Source organism: Physella acuta, unplaced genomic scaffold, assembly GCF_028476545.2.
Source record: "Physella acuta isolate Inbredline_101_S28 unplaced genomic scaffold, ASM2847654v3 ptg000286l, whole genome shotgun sequence".
In the NCBI taxonomy this organism is placed as follows: domain Eukaryota; kingdom Metazoa; phylum Mollusca; class Gastropoda; family Physidae; genus Physella; species Physella acuta.
Window position 1 is genome coordinate 167,699 of NW_026731805.1, and position 13,495 is coordinate 181,193.

At 39.5% G+C, this 13,495-nt stretch overlaps 1 protein-coding gene across 6 annotated transcripts in view; it reads right to left on the minus strand.

Moving 5' to 3' along the window:
* The window catches only part of LOC131939652 (uncharacterized), a 45,049-nt gene that overhangs the window by 11,537 nt on the left and 20,017 nt on the right, over positions 1–13,495 (minus strand). The window contains exon 2 of one of the 6 annotated variants that reach the window (XM_059298102.1): positions 4,787–4,884. The exons of 4 other annotated variants lie outside the window; for them this stretch is intronic. The gene's annotated coding sequence lies outside the window, so the exon portion shown is untranslated. Of the gene's footprint in view, positions 1–4,786; positions 4,885–12,463; positions 12,548–13,495 lie in introns of those variants that run through there. One more of the 6 variants, XM_059298104.1, reaches the window with a different exon arrangement.

Consider the following 13,495-nt stretch of genomic DNA (forward strand, 5'->3'; position numbering starts at 1 on the left):
GCTACTTAAATCACACTCATCTAAGTCTTTAAAATATCTGGATTTTTTTTTTTTTTTTTTTTTTTTTTTTTTTTTTTTTTTTTTTTTTTTTTAAATATCTTTATTTTCAAATAGAAATCATTACATCAACATATACAAATGTGTGTGTGCTTGACATAGTGTGTATTTAACATAGTTCAAACATTAATAAAAATTGTCATTACATGAACAAAATGGTGAACATTATTAAAAAAAGGATCAACAATCCAAATGAAGATAACCAGAATTAAAGAAATACAAACATGGTTTTTTTTTTTCCATAATAGTCTTAAGTGTTTTTACAGTTTTGTTGAGAATTTTTTGCAATATAAACAGCGTGAGGAATTAATAGAAAATATTAACAATACGTAAATAAAAGGTAGAGAAAGCGATAAACAGATGCATAGTAGATTCTAATTGGATTCCAAATGGGTTGAGGGTGGTGTTATCTTTTTTTCTTTTTTTTGAAAGAAGATTATTCCCCTTTAGGCCAAACTTAGCGGAGGCGGCAAGCCGTGTTTTACTTACTACGTCATGAAAAGACATGTGACACTGCAGTGGGGAGAGAAGTGTAACTGTTGTTCGAGGCTGTATTTTGACACGTTCTATTTTGAAGTAAAGTATAAGAGGAACAGTTCAAGGCCAGTTTTGACATGTCTTAGATATGGCGCTATACGTGGGTCTGCTATAGAACTAGCAGAAACAAAATTGCAGATCAGTGATTTCCAATCAAACATCCGTAGTGTTGAACGAGCGATATAAACTGGAAAAGATTGTGTTTTAACTAGCAACCGTGTTATCTTTATTAGGGTTCCAAATCACTGATGTTATTGGATGAATGATACACTATAATATTGAATTAACAAGCTATAGATAAATATTTTTTTTAATTTGCTTTTAAATCATAAAATGTTGTTGTTTACAATTAAAAGTAGTGTAATAGCATTTAATACATAGTTTTTTTTTTAAAGTTCGTTATTTTGAAATCTAGTTTTGAGTTTTTTCCCTTGGAAAAAACCCAATGCAAAAACTAAGTTGAATTTCTGATATGGATCATGACCCTCGTTACGACTAGAGCAGGGGTCGGCAACCGTTCGAGAGCCGCAATCGGCTCTTTTGATGTCAATATGCGGCTCTCCATTTTCATAATAATTATATTATTTTAATTTCAAAACTCAATAAATATTATACTGTAAAAACGTATAAACAAAAGCAACTTTAAACAAAATAAAAAAACCAAAGAGAATAGGTGGAGTAGAGCGTATATGGACAGCTGACAGCCGCTGGGCATTAGCAGTGTTTCGTTTCTTCGAGACTTATTTCTCCAGGGGGGGGGGGGGGGGTTGGGTGTACTAAAATTTCCGTGAGGGGGGGGGGGGGGCGGACACCGTTAAAGGTACATATTTTCTATATGAATTCTAGTTCGATCTCGGGGGGGGGGGGGGGCGGTAGACTTTCTCGGGGGGAGGGGGGACCCCTGAAGAGATGCCTGGAAGAAACTTTGTCATTAGACCCAGCCCCACAACTGTGCTGTGGCCAGCCCCGTGGCAATGGTTTAAAACTTTCCATCACCGAAGTGCATAAAAATGTTAGTAGCTCTGTAAAATTTTTGGAAATTTTGTAGATAGTAACTTTTGGCTCTTCCGTCGCAAAAGGTTGCCGACCCCTGACCTACACCCTTTCAGCCTTTATGCAATTTGACGCCCCTGATTCCTTTACAGCCAGTCTAGCTGCTACAACTTATCTTGCACACAGAAACCTTCTACACAAGGAGTGCGATGTAAAAGGAATTGATGAACGTATTAAAAACTATTTGATCATTTTCATATACCCCCCTTCCCCCCCCCCCCCCCCCCCCCCCCCACCCCATAGAGAAACTATGTTTTGAGCTTTAACGTTTACAAGAAAGTAAACAAAAAAAATGGTTTTGGTAATTACATTTAGCACACCAAAAAAATTGTTTTAGTAATTACATTTAGCACACAAAAAAAATTGCTCTGAGACAGCAAAGGCGGTAATCAATACAAGATTTATTTGGTGTTGGTCAAATCGATGAGGGCAGAATTTAAGGCTAGAAGAGGTTTCACGCGGCCTTGAGAGGCTATTTTTTTTTACTTAAGGAAATAGCTTTCAAAATTGTATTTAAATGTAAGAGTTCAATGTATTCACGTGATAGGTGGCGCTTTGAGTCTATGTTTACAGTATTACCAATAATGACGGATGCTTCTTGTTTTGGAAGGATGGGAATACACCAGCTGTATAAAACCAAAACTGTAAGAGGCGGGGACTCTATAAGGGGGTGGAGGAGTGCTAGATGAAGTGCAATCGGTTTAGCAGAAAAGTACAGCAAAAATACACGGAGACTGATCAGGGCTAAACCTAACTTAAACCTCCCCATGTCATTTGAAAGTTGTTTTTTACAGCTACATCAGTGTAAGGGTAAGACAAAACTAGATCAGTGTAAGGGTAAGACAAAACTAGATCAGCGTAAGAGTAAGACAAAACTAGATCAGTGTAAGCGTAAGACAAAACTAGATCAGAGTAAGGGTTAGACAAAACTAGATCAGTGTAAGGGTAAGACAAAACTAGATCAGTGTAAGGGTAAGACAAAACTAGATCAGTGTAAGGGTAAGACAAAACGGGATCAGTGTAAGCTTAAGACAAAACTAGATCAGTGTAAGCTTAAGACAAAACTAGATCAGTGTAAGGATAAGACAAAACTTGATCAGTGTAAGGGTAAGACAAAACTAGATCAGTGTAAGGATAAGACAAAACTAGATAAGTGTAAGGATAAGACAAAACTTGATCAGTGTAAGTGTAAGACAAAACTAGATCAGTGTAAGCGTAAGACAAAACTAGATCAGTGTAAGGGTAAGACAAAACTAGATCAGTGTAAGGGTAAGACAAAACGGGATCAGTGTAAGCGTAAGACAAAACTAGATCAGTGTAAGGGTAAGACAAAACTAGATCAGTGTAAGGGTAAGACAAAACTAGATCAGTGTAAGCGTAAGACAAAACTAGATCAGTGTAAGCGTAAGACAAAACTAGATCAGTGTAAGCTTAAGACAAAACTAGATCAGTGTAAGGGTAAGACAAAACTAGATCAGTGTAAGGGTAAGACAAAACTAGATCAGTGTAAGGATAAGACAAAACTTGATCAGTGTAAGTGTAAGACAAAACTAGATCAGTGTAAGCGTAAGACAAAACTAGATCAGTGTAAGGGTAAGACAAAACTAGATCAGTGTAAGGGTAAGACAAAACGGGATCAGTGTAAGCGTAAGACAAAACTAGATCGGTGTAAGGGTAAGACAAAACTAGATCAGTGTAAGGGTAAGACAAAACTAGATCAGTGTAAGCGTAAGACAAAACTAGATCAGTGTAAGCGTAAGACAAAACTAGATCAGTGTAAGCTTAAGACAAAACTAGATCAGTGTAAGGGTAAGACAAAACTAGATCAGTGTAAGGGTAAGACAAAACTAGATCAGTGTAAGGATAAGACAAAACTAGATCAGTGTAAGGATAAGACAACCCAGCATGCTATTCTCTGACCTTTCCGGTCCATGTCACGTGACATGGATAAAAAAAATTCTGAATCCAATAAATCATTGCCCTGGATAGGTCATCAAGCTTTGATGACCCCCAGAGGTCAATGATCGTTGTGGACAGGAAGGGTGGGGACAGGATGTGGTGGGTACAGGAAGGGGGGGGGGGGGGTGTACATAAAGGGGTCGGGGTACAGGAAGGGTGGGGACAGGAAATGGTGGGTACAGGAAGGGGGGGGTGTACATAAAGGGGTGGGGGTACATGAAGGGGTGGGTACTGGATGGTCGGGGTACAGCTAGGGGGAGTACTGGAAGGGGTGGTACATGGGGCGGTGGGTACAGGATGGCCGTAAAAGATGGGTGTCTCTGTGGGATATTCAGCAGATCCTTGAATTAATATTCATAAGAGCCGGGACATTCATTAGAATAATTACGGTAGAGGGAAAGGGCCAGCGTAATTGGGTACAATCAATGAAAAGAGTGATCGGAAAAAACAAGACAGGTCGGTATTTTTGGTGTTGGTTTATAATATTGCACTGGGTTGCTTTTCTGTTGTTGTTGTTGTGTTTTGTGTGTGTTAGCTTGAACCACTACTGAAGGGAAGATACATCATCACTGAGCATAATTAGGGATCGGCGTGGTCGAGTAGGTAAGGTTCATGGTTGCTAAACCGAAAAGTCTCGAGTTCGAACCCTCGAGCAGATGAGGCTCGTTAGCTGGGGACAGTCACTCTTCTAGGAGAGACAACTCTAAAATCAAATCGGCTGAAATCGGAGTCAATGGCCTGAATGGCGCATAACCAGTAGACACGTATCCTTAATTGTGTTGTAGGAGATCCTTTCAAACACTAAAATTAAGAACGAAGAAGAAAAAGACTGAGCATAAAATCCCACACCGCCATAGGCACTAATACTGTGACGTAAAATGCGCTGGTACTCGTTTCTACCACGACGACGTAATATGTACCGCCACAATGGCGCAAAATGCACCGCTATCATGACGTAACGTGTACGACCCCTGTGCCGTATCACGCACAAAATACTTCGAGGCATGTACTGCAGTCGCTAATGCTACATACAACAAGACACTCACCTAAACATATTACTAAGTCAGCACTTAAATAAAGAAATTTACATCTGGGAAACTCATGTCAGCGGTCTATGTCCTAGGAGGGGCGACTGGCTAACCTAACATAACTTAAAAGCAAAAAAAATCACGTAACGTACACCATTATTATCTAGCGGTCCACACCATCACCATCAGAAGACACACGACCTCCTCCAACCACTGCTTACACGGCGACCGGTCTACCAACACACAACGTCTGTCGATGTAAGAGACACTAAAGATGTCATACGTGTAAGCGGCTTACATAAGAAATTAAAGCTAGCTGTCAGCTTAACAATCAATTAATTAACATAATTTTGCGCGTCATCTATCAAGTCCGTTCAAATACTAAATATAGAAATTATTTTAATTCATTTACTGGTTTTTAAAAAATGCATCATTAAATGAAGTTACTATTATTTATTTTATTTACTGCATAAATCGATCATCAATTAACTTTTTTACAAAATGTATACATTTACTTATAATTACAGGTATCCCATACTTGAATATTAAATTAAAAAATTAACTTGATTTTTCCATCCATCTATTGTGCGTTTATTATCCATCTGTAAACCAGGATATAACATTTATCTATGTACGAGATATATAATCCATAAACGGGATGTAAAAAACAAAATCAATCAATTACTGGATGCAACATCGATCAACGACAAGAAAATAACCGAGAACCTTCACACAGTTTGACAACCCATTTGGTCTAGAGAGGGAGAGGTGTGTGTTTGTGTGTGTGGGGTGGGGCGTGGGGGGGTATAACGCTCCAGTTTGTTCTAGGAGGGGGAGAAGTGTGTGTTTGTGTGTGGGGGAGGGGGCGTGGGGGATATAACGCTCTAGTTTGATCTGGGAGTGGGAGAGGTGTGTGTTTGTATGAGTGGGGGTGGGGGTGCGGGTAGGTGTGGGGTGGGGGTATAACGACCAGTTTGGTCTGGGAGAGGGTGAGGTGTGTGTTAGTGTTTGTAGGTGGGGGTGGGGGTAGGGGTGGGGTGGGGGTTATAACGACCAGTTTGGTCTGGGAGAGGTAGGGGTGTGTGTTTGTGTGTGTGGGAGGGGGCGTGGGGATATAAAGCTCTAGTTTGGTCTGGGAGAGGGAGAGGTGTGTGTTTGTGTGTGGGGGTGGGGTGTGTGTGTGGGGTATGGTGGGGTATAATGCGCCCGAGAACGGCACCCCTCAGCATTCAATATGTAACCTCAACCGTCCCCAGTTTTTATATGTCAACATCACGACCATATACCCCATCATTCTTCACTAACTTCAAGCTATTCAAACAACCGGCGTCGGATTAGTCAATATTTGCAATCAATATACGAGAGGTTAACTTTGTTTGTCAATAGTTAAATATAGATTTGCTGTTGATTGTCAAGCCGAACATGAACTTAACTAAAACATAAATCTTCGTGCTTAATTTTTTGTATGAATGTTGTGTTGATGTAGTATTGTGAACTTAACTAAAACATAAATCTTCGTGCTTAATTTTGTGTATGAATGTTGTGTTGATGTAGTATTATGAACTTAACTAAAACATAAATCTTCGTGCTTAATTTTTTTGTATGAATGTTGTGTTGATGTAGTATTATGAACTTAACTAAATTGAATGATAACATTTTGACAATATCAGTTATTTGTTGTAATGATTAATGTCAACTCATAAGTAATGTATAGTTAAGAATCCTCTTTAGAGCTAGCGATCCATTGGGCAGATAAAGTAGAGTTCATGTTTCTTGACCTAGGAATTTGAAAGGAAACTGTTGTCAGCACTTTGCCCAGTAGCCTTTACATTCCCTAACATAAGTTAGGTACCCATTAGAGCTGGGTGAACTCAGGGACGCTCTACTACTGATTTTGGACCCGGATTCAATCCTTAGACTTTCGTGTTAGCAGCCTAACGCTCTACCGCTTAGGCCACGCCTAACTCAAAAGTGACTATTTCTTAACATGCACAATACTTTTGTGGTTTATAACAAGACTAACTTTAATCAGATTAGACTCTATACCTAGGAAAAAATTATGATATTATAATCTGGTTTCTGGCAATCTGTTCATACACACACACACAAGCATATATATATATATATATATATATATATATATATATATATATATATATATATATATATATATAATTTTATATATATATATATATATATATATATATATATATATATATATATATATATATATATATATATATATATATATATATATATATATATATATATATATATATATATATATATATATATATATACAAATACATATATGTGTGTATGGGAGTGTGCGCTAACCATATGCAGACTTTAAATACAAGGCGCTAATAACGAGATACCCTGCCTCGCCACTGCTCCTAAATCATATGCCGGATAATCTCCACATCAGTTTTAAATTGATACATTATTGATACGCGTATTTATTGATTCCCATGGTGTTCCAGTTGGGTGGATCGTTAATACGTCAACAAAACCAACAAGAAAGAAAAACAAGTTAATTAAAAAAGTCTAGTGACATTTATGCGCAATTTCCTTATGTTATCTAAAAATAGCTCTGACGTATAATGATGGGGTGCGTTCAAGCTAGAAGAAAGATTGGTTTGTAGGTGTTTATGTAATTTTAGAATTTGTGACCGAACGAGAGGATATTTTTGAAAACTTTCTTCGGCAATATTGTTCTAAATTATGGCAGGAATCGATTGGTACATGTTTCAAGTCGCTAAGTGGTCTGGTTGCCGAGATATGGGCCAAAAACTGAATTTTTTCGAGGTTTTTTGGCTTTTCCGGGAAATACATGAAAGAAACCCGGAATTTTTATGGCCTATGCTCATTCTCCTAACTTACTTAACATAATTGCTTTTGGAACTAGTCATCGATATTGCTTCGTTAAGGAGGAGATACGACTTAAAGCCCGGACACACATTCATCCATCCATCCATTCCCAGAAATGACGAGTTAATAAACGCAATTCTCCAGAATGGAAATTGCGCTAAAAAATTGGAGCCATTTAAAAACATGATAACACACTCGGCAGGGGAACAATAAATGAACATTTGGTCGGCGCCGTTCTAGATAAAAATCAAACGAATTTTTAGTTTGTTAACAATGTAAACAGAATTGTCTTGTTGAAATATAAATTTAAGCTATTGAATTAGCTATTTATAACACTAAATAGCTAAAATATAGTGTTTGGCTGAATGCTCACTTAGACTAATTTAAGCTTTGGTAACGCTAAAGACAGTTTTCTTGCAATTGATGTGTAGTGTAAACGTTGTTTAAACTTTAACTCACAACATTAGAGCCGGCTTCTTTCATGTAAATAAATCAAATGATCGTTTAGAAGACATGAAAGATATTTAATGAACAGAGGATGTGGAATTCTATTGAGTTGGTTGGTGTGAAGAGGGATAAGAGCAGTGTATTTGTAACGTGTATTGTAAAGTGGTGTGAATGTGGAGTGGGGCAAGAGCATTGTATTTGTAACGTGTATTGTAAAGTGGTGTGAATGTGGAGTGGGGCAAGAGCATTGTATTTGTAACGTGTATTGTAAAGTGGTGTGAGTGTGGAGTGGGGCAAGAGCATTGTATTTGTGACGTGTATTGTTAAGTGGTGTGAATGTGGAGTGGGGCAAGAGCATTGCATTAGTGACGTGTATTGTAAAGTGGTGTGAATGTGGAGTGGGGCAAGAGCATTGCATTAGTGACGTGTATTGTAAAGTGGTGTGAATGTGGAGTGGGGCAAGAGCATTGCATTAGTGACGTGTATTGTAAAGTGGTGTAAATGTGGAGTGGGGCAAGAGCATTGCATTAGTGACGTGTATTGTAAAGTGGTGTGAATGTGGAGTGGGGCAAGAGCATTGTATTTGTAACGTGTATTGTAAAGTGGTGTGAATGTGAAGTGGGGCAAGAGCATTGCATTAGTGACGTGTATTGTAAAGTGGTGTGAATGTGGAGTGGGGCAAGAGCATTGTATTTGTAACGTGTATTGTAAAGTGGTGTGAATGTGGAGTGGGGCAAGAGCATTGTATTTGTAACGTGTATTGTAAAGTGGTGTGAATGTGAAGAGGATTAAGTTGGATGTTGCGAATATATTGGATATGTGATTGTACATAACATGTGAAGGTGTTGGATGTGTCATGTATTGGACATGTTATGAAGGCGCTGTTCCTACAATAGTAAGAATTTACACTGGTAACATTATTCATAGAGTGGCGAAATGGAAGGAGTAACAATAGCTCACATATGAAACGCAGCCCACCTACGATCGACATCGTGGTCTAAGAGATAGATCGCTAGGCTCCTATCCAGAAAAACTCGAGTTCGAATCAATCGTGGTCGAAGTCCACGATTGATTCCACCATGAGTCCACCCAGTTCTGATGGGTACCAGACTCATGTTAGGGAAAGTAAAGGCGGCTGTGCAACATGCAAAGTGCTAAGCATACCTTCCCTTCATATGCCTAGGTCAAGAAACATCTGCCCAATGGATCCCTTAGTCTAGATAGGGTTCTTTACTTTAATGTCGATTAGCTCTATGTCACAGTTTTAACTATCACACATTCCATTCTTCCATATGTTACTTATGGCTTACTGAAATCGTTTAACGCTCTGATTATAATGAAATGATATTTAAATATTAGCGAAAACTTTCTGCCTTGTTTTAGAACAACGTCCAGCTTTTCATTCAGTTCGTCGGTATCGATTTCTTTAACGTAATTTCACGTCGATTATAAGATTACAGTATTGATTTGGTTGGACCGATCGTGTAACGAATATCGAATACATAAAAAAAAATATCACCAAACACAAGAGCGATGCCAACGGAAGTGGGGCGTAGTGAGAGAGAAGGGGTAACAGATTTATGGGGTGGGGTGGGGTTGGGGGCGGTAGTGTTTGGTCCGAGGGTCCCTAGCGTACACTCGCCCGTGTGTGTGTAGATATTGTGTCAATATTGACACTGGCAATCTATACCCGTGTTAGAGCCTACGCATAGCAGCAACGCCCCTTTCTCGCACTTGTTCTCTGATGCGCCCCTCACTCAGACTCTGGTTCATTCCCACTTCAGCTTCTGGCCAGGTCGTCCCGTCCCCCCCGCCCCCCCCCCCCCCCCCACCTTCAAACAGACCCCCCCCCCCCCCACTCTCTCTCTGTTCTATCAGAGGCAAGTTCGCGACATCAAGTGCACCCCTCAAACAGAGATCAGCATATATCACATTCGTGTGACCCACGGTAAAAAGAAAATCCATTTTTAAAAAATCACCGACCTCCCCCCAACCCCCTTCAAAAAAAGCCACACCCCTATTTTTAAAAAAAATCCCACCAAAAAACCATAAAAATCACTTTGTAAACCAGCCAACGGTGACTCTAAACAGTAAACACAAGCAACACTGGTAAACAAAAAACTTGACTAATGTTTCGAGTCGATGTAAAAGTGTAACGAAACAATCTATTCAAATTCTTCTTGGAGACTTTCATATACGTCGTTAGTGTGAATAAGAACTTTTATATTCAGAAATTTAACTATAAAAATATTATCATTGCAGGTTTGATATCGTATTAAAATTGCGTTATGTCAAAATAGACGACGAGTTTAAAAAAAAAAAAAACAGAAAAACCTTTGAAATTGTGTATACATGCAGAGGCGTAGCGACCTTTCCCGGCGCCCGGGGACAAACTTTTCGATTTGCACCCCCCCCCCCCTCAAGATTTTGATTTGCACCCCCCTCAACCTTTCAATTTATTTTTTCAACCCATTTTGGCGCCCCCTAAGGTCGGCGCCCTGGTACATATGTCCCCCCCCCCCCCGCCGCCACCCCCCCCACCCTCGCTACGCTACTGTATATATGTGTCCGTTGTTTTCTAGGTCGACTCTGTAGCTCAGAAAGTACATTCTATTTTTCTAGTTGAGCTATTTTCAAACAAGCTTTCGCCTCACGTACTCACGCTGAAAACTTTGAAACAAGTCTCCCACACAAGCGCATGCCAAGAATAACCCACCCGCCCCTGACGGTACAGTACTCATCTTGAAAAATTCTTCCACCGTGAGTGTCCGCTCAATTTAAAAAAAGAAATTGAAAACGCAAGGTGGCTTACCTCACAGGCCGAGTTCTGGAATAATTGTGTGTGTGTGTTTGTTTACTCACAGTTATACTGTTAAAGGATATGATGCGTGGTTCTCAACAATCTGCACGTGCATTGAGCGAGAGAGGGGGGGGGGAGTAAACAGCGAGAGGGTGAGTGCAGGCATGCGCGAATGCTATGCTGCTAATCAGCTAAGTTTTCTTGTTACATTTTCGCTAGGGAATACCAAACGGGATGGGGTGGACTGGCTGTGTCCAAAAAAAGTGGAAATTTTAATAGGGCCCCCAAACCTCAGATTGAAATTTTAATAGGGCCCCCAAACCTCAAATTGAAATTTTAATAGGGGCCCCCATACCTCAGATTGAAATTTGAAAAGGGGCCCCAAACCCCAGATTGAAATTTTAAAAGGGGCCCCCATACCTCAGATTGAAATTTTAAAAAGGGCCCCCATACCTCAGATTGAAATTTTAAAAGGGGCCCCCAAACCTCAGATTGAAATTTTAATAGGGGCCCCAAACCTCAGATTGAAATTTTAATAGGGGCCCCAAACATCAGATTGAAATTTTAAAGGGGCCCCCATACCTCAGATTGAAATTTTAAAAAGGGCCCCCATACCTCAGATTGAAATTTTAAAAGGGGCCCCCAAACATCAGATTGAAATTTTAAAGGGCCCCCATACCTCAGATTGAAATTTTAATAGGGGCCCCCATACCTCAGATTGAAATTTGAAAAGGGGCCCCAAACCCCAGATTGAAATTTTAAAAAGGCCCCAACCTCAGATTGAAATTTTAAAAGAGGCCCCCAAACCTCAGATTGAAATTTCAAAAAGGGCCCCAAACCTCAGATTGAAATTTTAAAAAGGGCCCCAAACATCAGATTGAATTAATTTTTTAACAAAGCCTGAACGATACGTCTTGGTATCAAGAAATTGTAAACTACCAACATTTATTTTTAGTCGACACTAAGATGACTGTTACAACAATGTTTATGGGGGGCCCACCGAGATATTTTCCAGGGGGCCCACCGGGATTTTTTCCGGTAGACCAGTGGACCAGTCCAACCCCTGCATGCGGTCATAATTCCACGTCTAGCGTGTTAACATCGTTTGTGGTATTGGAGATTATCGATTTGTTTTGGTTAGGATGGAGGTTATGTGATGTTAGAGCGAGTGATAATTGTTTTAAGTTTAGGATTGGGTCAGGGATACGTGGTTTTTGGGGATAGGGTTAGAAAGTTTGGTTAGGTTTAGGGATAAGGTGTATTGTGGATAGGTTTAGGTTAAAGTGTTTTTAGGATAGGTTTAGGGCAAGGTGTTTTGCGCTAAATTTGCGGATAATGTTATTGGGGGATAGGTAGGAGTCGGGGTAAGGTTTTTAGTTTAGGAATAAGGTGTTTTTTTTTAAATAGGTTTAGGGATACGTTGTTTTGGTATAGGTTTAAGCATACCGTGTTTTTGTGATATGTTTAGGGATAAGGTGTTTCAAGTATGTGATGGTGTTTAGGATAAGGTTACGTAAACGGTGTTTCGAGTTTGAGATAGTGTTGGAGATAACGTTAGGTACTTTTTTTTGAGTGCGAGGATTTGAGTTATGGCATATGTTTTAAAATATTTAAATATGGTTAGGAAAAATATGAACTCAACACTGATACGTTACATGAACCGGCTAGTAGTGATCTCATTGGTACCATGAAAAAGAAAAGGTGAATTTACCTCGGCTAAATAAAATCCATCATCTAGACGTGTTGATAATATCCTAGTGAATGTTTAAAAATCTACAACTAAAACACAACAACAAAAAAAAACACAATATTATTTTTTTTGTAAAATGCAACCACGGCCTTGAATGAGGCGTCCTTCGCAACACACACTGGCTTCACAAATTCATGTCATTATTCGTGAGAGCGTTTGGCTGACTGAACACTTTCCCAGCGAGTTATCTGCCCCCTCCCCCAGCGAGTTATCTGCCCCCTCCCCTTACGTCATACCCACGGCGCGGTCGCTTACAATGAGGTGAAGGGGGGAAGGGAAGGGGGAGGTGAGTGCGTGATGTGGGAAGTTTTTTTTTTTTCTTCAAATGCACGTCGGCCTTAGACAAACAATCAAAGAGCATGATGACATGGAATCTGCGACCTTGAACTTGCTCCGGTCGTGATTCATATTAATCATTGCACTAGAGAACAAAGCCGGGAGTTGCGTCCCCTTCTCAATTTTTTTTTTAATGAATGTATAAATGAAGATGTAAAGAAACAGGGTTGAAAAAAAAACATAGAAAGAAGATTTACAGCAATATATACAGTTAATTAGAAAATCTGTTTTCACATGAAGGGGGTTTAACATCGAAGCGGTTTCTGGCTTCTAAAAAGCAGGCCACGGCATCATTAAGATTAGTGTTATCAGATTTTAATTTCTCTTCTCTCCCTTTTGATTCTCTCCCCTATTTTTTAAATATGATTTCTCCGCTTGATGCTTTTAAAAAGCTACACGCTCTATAGAAAAAATACAATAACATTAAAAAAACGTCCCTAAAACATCAATAGCGGCGACATCACGTCGTGTACATCCAGCCGGAACAACAACAATATCAAAGCTATGAAAATAATTGGCTGGAGGTTAACCTTTCCGGTCTTTCATACAAACTCGCCCCTCCCTACCCGCATAGTTGTCATACGTGGCCGCTCCCTAAACTTGATGGCCCTTCACTAAACCCTAACCCCCAAGTTGTCCTAGATGGCCCCTCCCTAA